General features: G+C 34.4%; 1 long non-coding RNA gene across 6 annotated transcripts in view; it reads right to left on the bottom strand.

Moving 5' to 3' along the window:
• LOC150094407 (uncharacterized) overlaps nucleotides 1-12,018 on the bottom strand; it is an 849,964-nt gene that overhangs the window by 361,184 nt on the left and 476,762 nt on the right. For all 6 annotated transcript variants that reach the window (XR_016550250.1, XR_016550249.1, XR_016550254.1 and 3 more), the window contains exon 10: nucleotides 2,714-2,757. This is a non-coding gene — a long non-coding RNA (uncharacterized LOC150094407). The remainder of the gene's footprint in view (nucleotides 1-2,713; nucleotides 2,758-12,018) is intronic.

The raw sequence follows: 12,018 nt of genomic DNA, 5'->3' as shown, positions 1-12,018 counted from the left end.
TTCGCTTTGCGTTATTACTGAAGAATGCGGTTTTAATTATTCAATTTTGCAAAGTTTCCATCAGAAGCAGTAAGTAAACATCAGCAATCCCTGTTAATGAATCCACTGCTTTTAAAATAATTACACATCAAATATTGGAGAGTAGTGTACACTGCACTTTATACAAGGAGGATGCGGAGTGCGGTCATTTCTCTGATAAAAAGTGAACCAACATTAGTTTAATGTAAACTGCTTAAACCTCGAGACATCCCACTCCATCATCTGCGCTTTCTACTTTGAGTATATTTTTGTTTAATTTAATGATATTCACTTTATTTAGCTGACTGTAAGAAATGAAAGCATAAAATGAATTTAAAGGAAAATTTTCGTCTTGCGTGGAATCGAAACAAAGTTTTATTAGCCGATAATGTTTAAAATAATTGCCGTTGAAGAATACTACCTTATTAATGTTTGGCTCACGTAAAATATAAATTAAACTTTAATCAAAAATTTCTACGAATTCTTTTATGTTTCTAGTCTTCCTGCCCAGAGTCCTTTTAAGTGAGTGATTTCCAACACACTAAGTTGCTAAAATGAAATTTCCAAAGGTGTAAAAAACCTTTCTGCGATTTCAAACACACGATTTTTTTGCTGGCCATGCATTTATTTTCAAAAATTCATTATCTTGTTTTTAAATCTTCCTGCAATGTCATAAGATAAAATGCTGACAGAAGTCTAACTTACTTAACTGAAGCAAAACAAAAATTTATTACGCATTTTTATAAAGCAGAGCAACTAACCTGGAATTATGCCAAGTCATCTCTATAGCTGATAAGGGTTTGCAGTTTCCATTACGGTTTTCTAAACATATTCATATTTGAGTGCACCGTAACATTAACATCACTTTTTTTTTTTCACGTTTATGGTTAAACAGAATATGTCACAGCATTTCTGACATTGCGAGTTTGGTGCAAATGGTCGTTAGATATTTCATCTTTAAGAAAAATTAATGCATCTGTCTAAATCCCGTTAAATATGAACTGCGTTAAATAAAATGTTTTTTTTTCACTAACATTAAGAAATTTTTAAAGAATACAAAAGACAAAACTAGCATTGTACTAGAAACATATAGGGATTTATTGAGAAGCAATTAGATCTCTGCCTCTTACAATTGCTTTCCAACCATTTAATAAGAATGAAAATATCTACTTTATTGCCGGGATTCTCTTTCTAAGCACACGTAGTAAGGCTATCGGATTTCAGCAAGTGAAATCCGATAGTCACAAAACTAGAAGCTGACAACATTAAATTCTCCTGTAATCAATAGTTGTCACTGCTGATTACTGGACGAAATTAATTGACACATAATGCCTACTCACGTGCTCGAATTCCGTAGCCACAACACACACTTGTGTTTCTCTGTGATGATTGATTTTCTATAAATTGTGTTTCACCTCCCCCGAAGTAAACTTTCCTTATCTGAAAGTATACAGATACGCGGAATCACTAGGGTTCCCGCTAATCTACCTGCAAAAAGGTTATCATTCCTAATGCTTGAGGGGGAAAATGTATTTGAACTCTATGGGATTTTGATGGCGTAAATGTCGACAGGACCGTAATTATATGCACAAGCTTCCCAAATCACTGGATGGTGGTAATGAATTTTTAATGATTAATTTATTGGTATGCCAAAAATATTTTAGATAAGAGAATTTCCTCGCTTACATTTGGATCAGGGGAATGCAAACCTGAAGATTCCGGTGAAAACGTTCTTCTAGACGGCCTCCCCTCACACCCTTATTACAGCGATGTAATGCTTCCATCAGCAACTAGAGTAAAATATTTAGCTCCACCTACGGAATTTCAACAAACTAAACAAGCTTTTTTTCTGATATATTAAATTTTCTCAGTTATTTGTGGGAAGCGATGATTGATATTTGAACAGGAAACTAATGTTATTCGTTTTTGTTAACTGAATATAACAAGTTGGGCAGGGAGAAATACCGTGACCAATACGTAAAGAAAATTACTTTTTTTTAAAAACTACTTCCTCGTGTTAGGGCCGAGAGATTAAAACCACAAGTTGAATGATGCCTTGTTTACAATTATAAACAAAGGAATATAACTGATTTAAAACTTTTCGTCCCAACATATCATGAACGTGTTAGAAACTATAATCAGCCTTTTTATAGTTTCCATATTATGCTTTTGGCAATGGTTAAAAGAAAAAATGTTCAATTAATTCGAGTATCGTTTTGCGAAAGGGGGGGGGAATGTTACACATGCCGATCACTTATGTCTAACTACTTTTGGCTTGACAATAAATTTATGGTTTTCTGTTCGTCTAAGAGAACTGAAACTTCACGTTACGACTGTGAAGTATTCATTGGGATAAATTTACTCCGATAAGGCCTTTCTTAAATTACCTGTTCCAAGAATGAAAAGCAAAGCTTTTTTTAAAAGCGACATTACCCGGATTAGCCAATCTATGTGCATAATTATCAGCATTCAGACTTAGTTTGAAAAGTCAAAGGAAATAATAAGAAAAAGTACAATGATTTGGATGGTTTGTTTTAAATAATTCTCATTAAAACATCTTAAATTATCTGAATTTCAAATACCAGTTAAAATTTGCAATTAACAGTAAATTAACAAAAAGAAATTAATTTAAAAATAAATTTAAATGCTAGTTTAGTTTTGATTTGCGTAATTTCTTAGAGAAGATAAACCTTACCTACTATCAATCGAAGCCATCAGCAACTGTGTTTCGTTACGCATCTATAATGACAGAACACATGAATTTAAATATATGCAAATAATATCATAAATTATTCATTACAAGATTTAAAGATTACATTAAGAAAAGCTGACTCGCGTAATTCAAATTGTTTTAAAAATTATTCAAGTTGGCGAACATAAACGACACAGAAAATGAACACGCATTCTTTACCACTCTTCGGTCTTCTTGCTGTCTTGACATGATCAGCACGCACTTGCACTGCGCACAGAATAAAATAAATGCAATTACCTGTACATTACGCAGCATTTAAAACATATGACGAAAAAGTACAAACTTGGTAAGGAAATTTAGGCATATTTCCTTCAGTATTATTTTTCAGCAGAATCCATTTGAATTTATAATTTCTTTTTTCGCTGGAAGAGGATACGTCTACGATGAAGTTAAGAAGTTCAAGTCATTCATTTTAACAGGTGTTTCGTTAGACATTATGCATGTTAATAGTGATGTTGAAAGTGGTAGATATGCAATTTGTACACAGCAATAGATAAAACCTACCGCCAGTGCATGACATTAGGTAGCAATCGTTGTTAGTCCACATTTGCTGCGACTACAATATGCTCGAAAGGTGGCATCTTGAATTATAAATAATTCTGGTGGCTCAGGACAAGATCACAACCGATTAAAGTGTACAGTGGATTTAGATGCACTTTCGCATCATTGAAGTAAAAGGTTTCACCAGTAAGCTACCACTTTACGACTGTTGTCATAAAGATTAGGAGATTTGTAATTGTATTGAGAATTCTTCCCAGTTGCATTTGTAATCCAGGATTCATGAAAAGGAGAGAATATTGAAAAATACTCTTCGCAACCAGAGGATCGTATAACATTTATTCCTACGTGGAATAAGTTTTTTTTTTAAAAAAACTTAAAACACATTTAAGCACTTATATATTGTAGATAGGTTCCAATATCAAAACATTAAAGGTCGTAACTCAATTCGTTGATGGAGTGTTGCACCACCTAACAAGTAAGCCACTGTTGCTTTAATAAAAGGTTGTCTTCGTATTAATTTCTAATGACTAACCGATAAAGGATCACAAATGGCAACGATTGAGTTAATACAATCACCTCCAAAATTCCTGTTGTTTTAACGTAACATAAGTTCTAAGACCTCAATGATGACGCCTACCTTATATTCTTTGGACACAAAGAATATAAGGTAGGCGTCATCATTTTAGTTAATGGCATCAATTTAGTTAATGGCCTTTTATCATTAAAAGGCCATTAACTAAATTAAGTCAGGAGGAGCAGCGCGAACCTCAAGACAGGAAGAAGAAGAAAAAGGAAACAAGTCAGTGTTCTAAGGCACTCAAGTACATCCGGTAGTGGTAGACTTCGCTCTGTCTTGAAAGTAGAAGCTGACTTATGATGGTGCAACAAATTTTCCGCTTCTCTTTCTTAAATCATTTATTACCTAACAGCTAGACAAAACAGTAGGGGAAAATGCACTGCCATGCACAACTCGCAATAATTAGACTCATAGTCTAATTATTGCGAGTTGTGCATTGGCAGTGCAACCACAAAGGAGCCGAAAATTGTTTCAATTTTAACTTAAGTAATTTTCCGCTCCTTTATGGTTGTGTGTGTAAGGGGGGAAAATTACGGTCTTTTCACAAAACGGTTCTTCATCTTAGCCCAATATTTCGGCTGTCGCATTCTTGCGTAAACTGTCTACTCAGTGTTCATAAATACCAAGTATTTTGGGTTGTTCTTTCAGCAGAACACAGATCAGTTGTTTGAGTACATTTGACTTGGTCTGCGTAATTTTTCATTGGCCACAGAATTATTCAGAATGCGGAGTAACTTTTCGTGGCTTCACAGTTAATGGATCAATTCTAAACCATGAAATATTCAACACTAAAAAAACCACCGCCACCGTTTTTTGTTTTTTTACTGCGAATCTTGCGCACATGAGGGGTTGTAGCCAACTGTTTGCAGGGTCCTCTGTACACTCGGCCAACCATGCCTGCAATTTCAATGTCTGATACTTGAGAAAAGAGTCAACAGTAAACAGCATTATCCTTGCATTCGCCATAGCCAAACGAGCTCACTCCGTACCATTACCTTAAACTACGTAATGTCCAATCTCGGCGAGCTTCACATCAGGCATGAGCAACCCAGCATTATTTAGGTGCAATGTTCGCATGCCTGCTTTCTTGAGTTTCTTATGAATGCATTCAATTCCCATTTGTTGAGTAAGATATCATCCACGCTTAGCTGACCCAAAATGAAGTTTTGCAACAACAATACTCAAAGGACAAATTGATAAAACCTATTTAAAAACAGATATGTACGAACGATACGTGCTGATAGACGTTGATTCATTCATGAACTGCTGTTGCTATTTATTGTTTCATATGAAAGTTGCAAGGCTATGTTCACTGTTATTTCAATTCTTAAAAATAAGACTTATTTTAATTTTGTTGATTTTATAGATGTGAAACCAGCAGTTAAATACCAGCGCACACAATACTTCATTTAATTGCTAATATTTTTTTTTTTGCTGTTTAAAGCTACAGAGAGACGTTGGTGACAAAATGCACTGAAAAATTGTCGAACTAGTGGAATTAATATCTAAGAGTAGCAATAGTAATTATTGTTTAATAGAAATTAGAATATACAAGAATACTATTACCTCGGAATATAGTATTCTTACTGTGTATTCACACCAATAAAATTCTAACATAGGCTTTTTTATGTGGCTCCCACCGATGAAAGGTCTTTCTAAACCTTAGGCGTGTAAGGATTTCTCTCTCTTTATTTATTTATTTATTTATTTATTTATATATATATATATATATATATTTATATATATATATTCATTCATTCATTCATTTTTAGCTGGTCCGGAAAGCTTTCTCTAGAGTATAAGCATGCAACCTTTTTCAAGCCACTTCAGGCCTCCAGTAAGTAGGTTGGTGGTCTCACAACGTTGGTGAAATTCCAAACCCAACTAAAGATATTCACAATTATCGGTGTCCAAGATTCAAACCTTAGCTTCTTGGTTAGAGAGCGGATACACAACCCACTCTGCAACAGCCAGGCCATGCCATAATAATCCGTATGCATAATTTGCTAAAATAATTTATTTACTCAGATATTTCGATGTCCAACATCCAGAACTGCCTTGCATTATTCAATAAATTATGTTTTCTTCTTGTTAAATAAAGACATTAAAAGAGAGAGGAAGATGAGAGAAATGAAAAGAGATCGAAATAAGTATGGTGTCTCGTCATGCTTGAGAGGATTTGGCTCAATTTTGTAACCTTAAGATGCATTCTCCCGAATTGAAATGGAAAGTCAAACGGAATGAGTTACTCAGTGAATAACATCGAAATAAATGGTGTCTGTTCGAAATGGTGAGTTTTCTGAAAACAATAAATGAATTAGTTTGTCTTGCGTATTAATTGATATTCTCCAGGACAGCTCAAAGGCAAATCCTTCGTCATCCCTGCTGCCGTAAATCAATTCGGACACCATGTACTTCATCGGATCCCATTCAGTCATCTTACAACTTCACGCTCCACTACGGCTTTAAAACAGGTTGCATTCGAAGTGAATGCTCCGATTCATTCGTATCACGTAGCATCCCTAGCCGCACCAACAGATCAGCGTGGTTTCCCGTTATCGTCCATCAGAATGATAAGGTGTAAATAATTGTGCTCTAGCGTCCCTCAAAGTGTTCATTTCCTTGCACAGGACTCCAAAGTGACTAAGAAATTTCCGGTTTCCATGGTTACTCCCAGCTGCCGTGCGATGCTACGTAATAAGATTTTTGCGCTGAGAACTAGGGTTTTGTATTTCATCTTCCTGTAATAATTTCGGAAACATACCGATAAAGGTACACAAGATGTTCTTCCACTGCCTAATGAAAGGTTCTAAGGTCTAATTATTTTCGGCTTTCATCTTTCCGTCTGAAGATGAAAAGATGAAACGAAGCAATGTATCCGTCCTTTGAACTCACGGGAATAAGCTGGTAAATACACAAACAAGCACTTCATAAGTTTTTTTTTATGTGTGTGTGTGTGTGTGTGAATATGTTTAGAAATCCATTCAGTCAACTTTAGAGACTGATTGAGTTTTTTCGTATTTAAGAAACCTCTTGGAGTTCAGTCCACTTATGTAAACATCTTTTCGTGGAGAAGCGAAGTTTCTTTTGGTCTCTCTTACCAATAGTATCTGAACTGAATTACCCAAGATCCACAAAGCGTTAATATTGTTCCGTGTTTCATTCCCTGAATATGATTATGAGCGTAAAAGAAGGAGCCTACAGAGAGAGGGAAGAAAATAAAAACTCGTCTGGAGTCTCCTTTCTGTACTTGTGATAACAACATTTTTAAATTAACATTTGTATTTTGAAATTAACTTCCTGACAATTTTAGTTGAGCTTCCTACAATTCTCTAAAACGAACTTGGTGGTTTTCTTATATATATATATATATATATATATATGAGAATGCCTTTTTCCACTCTTGTTTGGTCCAAAAATGTTCATTTGGCCGTTTTCTACCAGTTTGCACAAATATCTCATTATCATAATTCTTAGAGCACCACGTCATTACTGAATCATCTATAAACTCTTATTGCCTACAAATCTTATTGCCGATTCCATTAATGAACTTGACACTATGTGCTTGACTTACCAACTCTCGGCGAGACCGTTTCTATCTTAGAACAGATCGGCGTATTTCTGGATGTTACTCCACCTGCTCTCTGTTGCTCATAGCAAACATCTTGGAAAGTTTACCCCTCTATCAAAGTAAATAAAGGGGTCATAAAGTACACTTGAGCATCGTTGAACTCATTGAAGTCAGAATAATATCATATTCTTTCAAAATAGAGTTATTTGGTTTACATATTTAAAAAATAAAAATGCCTTTTCTTCATGTTCAAAAGCTATAAATAGTAACGGGAGCCATATGCACTTTCATCTCCCCCCCCCCCTAAAAAGTAGCATGAACTTGATTTACCTGTGTTTAACTCTTCGGATAAAAGCATTGAATATACCAATAACGCACATAATATTAATATCGGAATATTTTAATAGCGTTGGATATCATGCTACTATATTAATACCAGACTACTGGTTCCGTGTCCATTTTCTACTTTCAGATGCGGACTTACACTGCAAATAAAAATGACCAAGACCGGTGGGAGGAGGTGAGTGAATGAGAGGTAATTTTTCATTTCCTTAATAGCCACTTTCTTCCTTAGGATATAGTTCATGAGCTTTGATGTCATCGATTTGAAGTATTCCAAGGTAGTAAGAAATTTTGTCTATAGTTTACACGTATCTTTTAAAAATCAGTCAGTTCCTTAAAAAAGATTACTTTTGAAATCGAAGACTTTCCAAAAAAAAAAAAGGGGAATTTAAAATAAACACTGAACGAACGAGATAAAGTTATGTGAATTATAAAATAAGAAAACAAGAACGAAACAGAACATCCAACAGTTAGCGTGTAGATTCGCACTCCTTGCGACTATGCAAGCTTCTCCTGCACGCCATAGTGTGGGTGACGGTAGGTGATGGATGAGTTGTTTTAAAATCCAGATAAGGCAATCTGTGCGGAAAATGGATTTTACATCATTTATGAACATCAATAACCCTAACTTCGTTATGTTATCCAACAAAAACAGAACTATAAAATCTTTCCGGTTTCATAAATACTTTCTTTCTAAGCAGAAAATGAATCGTTATCACTGAAGGGGTGGGAGAAAGAAAAGCATATTTTCGGTTTAAAATCTGTGCATTTTAGATATTAGGAGATTCAGCTGTTTTTACTTGTTAGTTGAATTCATTATTGAGGTTTCAATGGCGTTTATCGGCCAAGCGATAATTGCTCATCAGTCACGAAACGTAACTGATTGATGAGCAAATATCGCTTGTGATTAGATATCCTGTGAGATGAAAACTTAGTGATTTTAATTATACTTTTTTGATTAACAATTAATGTTCCGCTAACTTGAACAACTGATTAATACTTTCACTCTAAACGTGTCTGAAATCTACGTTTTTACATTCATGGTAAAATTTGGATAAAAAAACACCTCAATTATTCATTGCTAACTGATTTAGAGAAATATAAGAACTTGAAAGAGCTAAATTATTAATTTAAAAAATTAAGCAAGCGAAATGAACAATTTAAGAATGTCAACAGTCAGCGTCTTCAGTCAGTAATACAAAAGGGGATATCGTCATAATTCAACGTTTTATTTTTAATAGAAGAAATTCAAATTTTCAAAAAATCCATCAACAGTACTAAACGTTATACGTTTTCCTTTTGTGGTTTAAAACTTCATTAATGTTATAATCACCCAGTTAATTAATTTTTCAGCTCTATTTTTATAGAGAAAAGACAATCTCATTCTGAGAGTTTATCATAAGAATAATTAGTTGGCGGAAGGTAGAAAACCATTAAAACATTTATTTGCGTTTTTATTAACTTGAAAAACAAAGGGGGCAAGGATTTGTCGCTTATAAGTTTTTCTTGAAACTTAATTAAAATTTAAATCAGTAACATGCACTCTCCATTTAGGTCTGTCCCTGGCCGTATCTTTCAGAATTTCCAGACGCATTCCAGCTGCTTCTGTAACTCCATCCATCCATATAATTCTTAGTCTTCCTCTTCTTCTGTTTCCATCAACTTTAGCAAGCATCATCATCTTCTCCAGTCGTTCATTTGCTAGTATAATATGTCTAAAGTATGACAATTTTTGCTTGATGATCACAGCTTCGATAGAGCAATCTGGCTTTATTCTCTCTGTCAGTGATTTATTGGTTTTCTTTGCAGTCCATGGAATTCTTAGTAAGCGTCTCCAAACCCATAATCCAAATGCATCTATCTTCCTTCTTTCACCCTTTCTCAGGGTCCAAATTTCACATCCATACAGTACCACAGAAAATACCATTGCTTTCACGATTCTGATTTTGTTGCGAGACTAATATCTTTAAAGATCTTGCTTAAATATTTTATTGCTTTCTTTCCGAGTAATAATCTTCTTCAGTACAATACCCATCTTTATCAATCGTCACCCTAGGAGCACAAAATTGTTAATTACTTCCATTTTCTCCCCATCTACTTAAAAATCATTATGTTCACATGTTGCCATAACTTTTGTCTTTTTGAGGTTGAGTTTAAGGCCATATTTAGCACTTTCTTCTTTAACTTTCATAATAAGTCCCTCCAAATCTTCTTTGAATTCTGCAAAGTGGTATCATCTGCATACCTCAAATTATTAATATTTCTTCCACCAATTTTAATTCCAACTGAAGACTCCTCCAGCCCTGCCTTACTTAAAATCTTTTCCCTGTACAAGTTAAACAGGTATGGAGATAAATACATCCTTATTCTTGTCGCACCCCTTTACCTATTGTGAAATATTCAGTTTCTCCAAGATCTTTTCGGATAGTAGCTTCTTGTTAATAATAAAGATTCCTCAGAAGGATAATGAAATGCTCTGGTACTCCCATTGTTCTTGACGCATTCCATAGTTTCAGATGATCTACAGAATCAAAAGTTTTACTATAGTCAAGGAAACAAAGATAGACATTCTTTGGATATTCCTGTGCTCTTTCTCTTATCCATCTCACATTGGCGATATGATCTCTTGATCGTCTGCCTTTTCGAAATTTTGCCTGTTCATCTGGCATTTCTCTCTTCAAGAACGGTTCCAGTCTTTTTTGAATGATCTTAAGTAAGACTTTACTTACCCTATTAATCACATCCCCTCTAATATCCATTCTCAATCCTATAAGTAGGCGAAAATGTTCTGAGAAATTCAACATAAGATGTGCACGTCTCCTACTACTGACCTCTTCATGTTAGAAAGCTCTTAATCACGAGGTGATTTATCCCTTAGAACCGCTCTGAATAAGAGCATTAAAAGCTTCTAACAATGGTTGATGCCTAACGAAATTACACCAAATTATCAATCGCCTTGTGTGACTCGCTAATTCAATTATAGTTGTAATTATCTTTGTCAAGCTATCCAGGTATAAACTATTAACCTTTTTTCTGTCGAGAAAAAAAGGAGCAAATACAAGTGCCTCCACTATGAGTAAGCAGAAACACGAAAGCCTTGTCATAGGAAGAGTGGTCAGTCACCTCTCTCCTTGGATATATTTGATGCATTATCATAGTGCTACTACTACTACTGTAATATCCAGAAAGACTTTATACAGCATTAGCCTTTTTTGTTTACTTTTATGTTATGTTTACTTTTACCTAGACTAATTTTGCTTTTTATAGAAATGTAAAAAAAAAACTTTATTAAGTCTTATGTCCTAAATATATTTATTCTTTCAAAAATTGCTTGTTTCGCTAGCAGGTAGAGCTGGTTGCGATACGAAAAACTTTCCCACCTCTATATGAGATCTGCTAATTCACCTGCCTTCGGATTTAAAGCTTTCATAAAGTTTGGTTTTTCTGCATCCTAGACAGGATTCAAACCCAGGTCTTTCCAAACAAAGCGTTTTGTGGAAACAGACTCAGAAGCTACTGGGACTCTTTTTGCACTAAAAAAGTTTTTTTATTTAGTTTTCCTGAAACCTAAAAAGTTGTGTGCTTTAGAAATCTGTTATATGTTAAATATGTTAGAGAAAAAAAAACAGGTTCGATTGAAATTTTAAGTTAAGAAAAATAACACTAAAACGAAAAACAATAAAGAAAAATAAGTGGAAGCTGCTTTCAAAAATACAAACATGGCAGATCACATTGATCACAGAACACAGACATCTATTAAGTGATGATGAATGATATATGCGCGGCCGTCTAATTAAGTGTCACAGCAAACTTGACACTGCCTGCATTCCGACGAGTATAAAAGCAATATAATCAGAATTGCCAAAACCTAACATTTGCATATCAGAGATATGTTTAGACATTATTATTGTTCAACACATATCCTTAGATTTATTTAGATTACTATGCTTTGACTTTATTTTATTCATTAGGTAGACGAGAGAATATACTATGGAAAACTTGGATTCACTCCACGATTGGAGCGTTTTTTTTTAATGTAAACAATTATTAGAAGCGTTAGTGAATTTTTGCGACACATTCAAATGAGATAAAGGTGTGCGGGAAAAATTGCTTATTAGCTAAAAAAAAAAAAAATCGAAATGATCGCGTGTCATTGCTAACCTTCGGTCAAAGTTTCAAATGCTTACCAAATTTGCATGTGATAGATAAATGAGCAGACATCTGCACAACTAATTTTTTTCAAAATTAGTTCAGCCA

The sequence above is a fragment of the Typopeltis vanoorti genome, chromosome 22, assembly GCF_054136105.1.
Source record: "Typopeltis vanoorti isolate ZY-2024b chromosome 22, IOZ_Tvanoo_1.0, whole genome shotgun sequence".
Taxonomy (NCBI): domain Eukaryota; kingdom Metazoa; phylum Arthropoda; class Arachnida; order Uropygi; family Thelyphonidae; genus Typopeltis; species Typopeltis vanoorti.
Note: the sequence above shows the minus strand (reverse complement) of the source record. Positions and strands in the feature narration are given on the sequence as shown.